The sequence below is a fragment of the Pseudorasbora parva genome, chromosome 11 (genome assembly GCF_024679245.1).
Source record: "Pseudorasbora parva isolate DD20220531a chromosome 11, ASM2467924v1, whole genome shotgun sequence".
NCBI lineage: Eukaryota > Metazoa > Chordata > Actinopteri > Cypriniformes > Gobionidae > Pseudorasbora > Pseudorasbora parva.
This window is the reverse complement of record NC_090182.1, coordinates 35900008-35904848: the sequence shown is the minus strand read 5'-3', so window position 1 is coordinate 35904848 and position 4841 is coordinate 35900008. Positions and strand designations below refer to the sequence as shown.

At 32.5% G+C, this 4841-nt stretch overlaps 1 long non-coding RNA gene across 1 annotated transcript; it reads left to right on the top strand.

The window, feature by feature from the left end:
• The first annotated feature begins 625 nt into the window (after positions 1–625).
• LOC137092386 (uncharacterized) lies at positions 626–3873 on the top strand. The gene is made up of 3 exons (XR_010908260.1): positions 626–1004; positions 1415–1511; positions 3683–3873. It is a non-coding gene; the product is annotated as an uncharacterized lncRNA (long non-coding RNA).
• The last annotated feature ends 968 nt before the right edge of the window (positions 3874–4841 follow it).

Here is a 4841-nt window from a genome sequence, read left to right as displayed (position 1 = left end):
CTTAGAATCTTATAGGACAATCTGATTTATTTTAATGGAATTTCACTTTGTCCTATAGGATCTTATTGGGTTCTTAGAATCATATAGGACAATCTGATTTATTTTAATGGAATTTCACTTTGTCCTATAGGATCTTATTGGGTTCTTAGAATCTTATAGGACAATCTGATTTATTTTAATGGAATTTCACTTTGTCCTATAGGATCTTATTGGGTTCTTAGAATCTTATAGGACAATCTGATTTATTTTAATGGAATTTCACTTTGTCCTATAGGATCTTATTGGGTTCTTAGAATCATATAGGACAATCTGATTTATTTTAATGGAATTTCACTTTGTCCTATAGGATCTTATTGGGTTCTTAGAATCATATAGGACAATCTGATTTATTTTAATGGAATTTCACTTTGTCCTATAGGATCTTATTGGGTTCTTAGAATCATATAGGACAATCTGATTTATTTTAATGGAATTTCCCTTTGTCCTGTAGGATCTTCTTGGATTGTTAGAATCCTATAGGACATTCTGATTTATTTTAATGGAATTTCACTTTTCAATGAAAAAACACAGAGATTGGCTTAATATTGTTATATAACCAAAGCAAAGCGTTTGCATAGAAAAACAATCACACTTTCAAATTAAATAATTAGGTTGAGTGTTCCTATAATAATACAAAATACATTAATATAAAATATATATAAAAGTGCCATTTTGTCTCACTATCTAGTGCAGGGCTGGCATTTTGCACCTATGAATGGCTCATATGACTAAATTTATTTTAAATTCATGATTTAATATCAATGAGATTTTTATTTATGTAATGTTTTAAATCTAGATGGTTATTTATCATGTAAATAATGTGTGACTGTGGCGTTTTAATGCGCATGCGCGTTGGATATTCGAATCGCGTTCTTCAAACCACACTGGAGCAGAGTTGCCATGGAAACGGGGACTCGGAGTCAAACGAGCAGCACTTCCTCAGACGCTGTTTTCACTAGTTTCAGGTGAGTTTAGTCCCTAAAACCACACAAATTATACACACAACTGTTCCTGACACCTTTCTTACGTTAACTGACACACTTCTATTGAATATTTACTTGATAGAAATGGTTTAGTGTCTTCGGGAAAAGTCAGCATCAACCGTTTTCACAAGAGGGTTACTGCTAACTCTATCGATTTGATCGATTGAGCCCTTGTTTATGAAAGCTTGAGCTTTTAAATAAATCTTTATGTGAAACTTAAATGTTTTGATAGTTTTGTTAAGGTTTTGCTGCTAATTTGTCAATTGTACATATCAAAAATCTAAAAGTATACACTGTAACATTGCTGTTCATCGATTATATCAGTTACATGGAGCGCGAAAATTAGCTACAAACTGGCAAACAAGTATTGTAAAAATGTTCTGTTATTTCAGGAGGGACAAAATAACCCATCTACAACAGAGGGGAAGATTCCAACATTTCTGGAGGAAGCTGCTGACAGAGCTGTAAGAAACGGGTGAACTGAGGAAGGTAATTTTAATGCATGCATTTCACATAATATTTGACATAATATCAGCATGATTTTAGTTATTTTCTTTAGCAAAATTATACATATTAAGAAGGCTTTGACATTCAAAACATAAGTGACAGTGAGCAATATTAAATTAGCAAGTAAACCTAAAAACACAAACCCTGTTTATATTAAAACAGGTCACAAAACTATTGAGTTTTACTGGTATTATCTATAGTGGAGATGAGTGTGATGAAGTTCAGGTGTGAGTAATCAGTATTCGGGAGAGGGAGTCCGCTGTGATTGGCTGGTGTGAGAACCTGGCAGATTTATAACAAATGGAAATTGAATTTGAATCTAAAATCGTGTTCTGTATTGTTAAAGAATTAGTTCACCCCAAAATGAAAATCTCCTGATAAATTCCATCTGTAATTTTCTAACAAAAAAAAAAAAGCATTTATATACCTTTTACCTCAAATGCACGACTTTGATGTTGTTTTCCCACTGCGTATTACGCCGGAAAGGTCAGTGCTGACCCAGTGCCGAAAAACTCCATCTCATGTTCTCCTCTAACTTTAAAATTGTCCGACATCGTTGTTTTACCTTTTATTTTTGTAAAGGGTGTTTGATTTAGTCTTTGCACTTTTGTTTTAACACTGGGACGGTACTTCCACATACGTCACACGCCTGACCTTTCCAACGTAATGACGCCACAAAGCCTTACATCATCAAAGTCGAGCATTTGAGGTTAAAAAGTATAAACATGTTTATTTATTTTCTACTGAAGAATGAAAGACATGAACATAGACATGTGCCGATTTTCGATAATGCGATTTATCACGATAATGAATATGCACGATATTGTTATCGTGGGCACTTTAAAATATCGTAAATAATAATTTATTAACAATTTATAATTTTTTTATAATGCACTCAAGAATACTTTGCCCATCAACCGTATAAATGCTCAACACCGCTGTATTCTGCGTCAAAGGGACACGCGCTCAGATATAAACAAGCCCAACGTGAGTTTGCACATGACTGAACCGGTGAAGGAGACGCTCAGTGACAGCAGAGGGCGCTGATGAACTGCAGAATGCAGCCGGTTACCCCGGAAACCAGCAAACAAACAAAAAAACGAGTGTAGTTTTTAAAACAGCCATTCGTTTTTTGTAATCTCAGTGTTGTTCATCACAGCACCAAATACTTAATACTTAAAGACTTAATAGGCTATTTATTTTCAAACTTAAACATTTTTGTGTTTTAATCTGGACTACAACATGCCCTAATGATTAGAACTGTTCTAATTATTTGTTATTGTTCGGTATAACTTTGAGATACGACTTCATTAGTTAACATGTTAATTCATTATTACCAAACTGACAATGAAAAATACTTATAAAGAATGAATCATTCTATGTTCATTTCTTATTTAATTTTTAATAACATTAAAATCAAAATCAAAATAACTTTTTTAATGGACCTAAGATAAAACTAACAATGATCAGTATTTCTTAACTAACATTAACAAAAACATTATACTTTCTGTACCAAATGTAGCTATTGCTCAATCTTAGTTAATGCATTAAATAATGAGACCTTATTGTAATTTGTAAGCCTACCTGTTGTTCTTTATAGCCTAATTCTTTTGCACTTTAATCTGTTTGAAAATTGTACTTTTACAGCTCTGAAAAAAATCAAGAGACCACATAACATTGATTTCTCAAGAGGGGTCTCAATTATTTTTTCAGAGCTGTATATATTTTTGGTGCATTATTGTATTTAAACATTCAGTTATTTTTGTTCTTACAAAAATAGTTCTTAAAGCTGTTATGCTATGGCAACACTTTTTTTTGCAACTTATTTCAATATCGTGATAATATCGTATATCGTGATAAAACTTCATCAATTAATCGCAACATGAAAAATTGATATCGGCACATGCCTACATGAACATCTTGGATGGCATTGGGGTGAGTAAAAGATCAGGAATTATCATTTTGGGGTGCACTAGTCCTTTAATGTACATTCTTTCTGCTTTACTTTTGGAGCCATAATTATTTATGGGTTGTGAAAACACTGAATGAATAGACAACATTGTACTTGGACATTATTAAATGGCTACTCGATAGTAAAGTTAAGAATTCCAGCTAGCCGTGTGTTAATGTGGTGTATATTCTTCTCATTTTAGCTCCTACATCCATTTGGGCTGAAGGTCAAGACAGAACCACACCAAAGCTGGACTGTAACCTGCCGGCCTATACGACAGACTTCACACTGACAGCTGCTGGCATGGATGCTGCATCACATGCTTTTGAACACTTTTCCACCTAGAATGTATTCGTCCCCCACCAGGAGACTTCATGTCTTCATCTATTGTGAGTGGATATCATTTTAAACATTATTTTTTTTTAAAAAAACACTAATTTCTTCTAATTTTTATTGTGTAGTATAGGTAAGATTCTTCCATAAAAAGAAAATACAATTTTAGTAATGTTTTTAAGTAATAAAGTAATTAATTGTTAAGTAATGTTGTTATAATCCTGTTAATTTATGTACAGTATAAATTGCAAGCGTATGCTTGTTTTGGGCACATGTTTGCAGGTTATAGACATTTTAGAGGAGGAAGATGCTGTGTATTTAAAGGTGCTTTAAGTCATTTTTATTTATAAATCATTATTACAGTGAAACAAATTGCTATTTTTTTATTTGTAAATTAGCAACTGAATTTTTTAACCATTGCACAGCACCACTTTATCACCAATAATTTACAACTTTGTAGTTTATTATTTTATGTCACATGAGAACACATGAAAGTTTATATTTTTGTTCAGATTATGTAATTTCTGTAATAAAGTTTGTATCATAGAATGGTAACTTCTTTCTGTTGTTATTATTTAGATGTTTGTTGTAACTTAATTACTTAAATGTACTTCAAGATAATTTAGTAAAACCATGGCTGCACTGTGGTAATACAACCAATTTATGGTGCATGATCCATGTTTTTTAAAACCATGTTTTTTGCAAAAACCATGGTTGCTGCAGTCATGGTTACAATGGTTTTACTGTAGTATTACTACAATATAACTGTAGTGAAACCATGTTTTTTAAAAACCATGGTTTCGCACCAAAATACCACGGTTACTACAGTCATAGTTAAACTACAGTTTTACTATAATAAAACCATAGTTCTTTTTCGTAAGGGAAGTTAACCTAACTATGACGACTTCCGCTCTGAGAAACCCGGAAATGTAAAAAGGGTCTAATTCTACTTTTTTTTCTTTCTTACAGTGTACCAAGTAATCAGACATAGTAGCCTTGGTACACTTTGCTATCTTTGCTGTGTACGA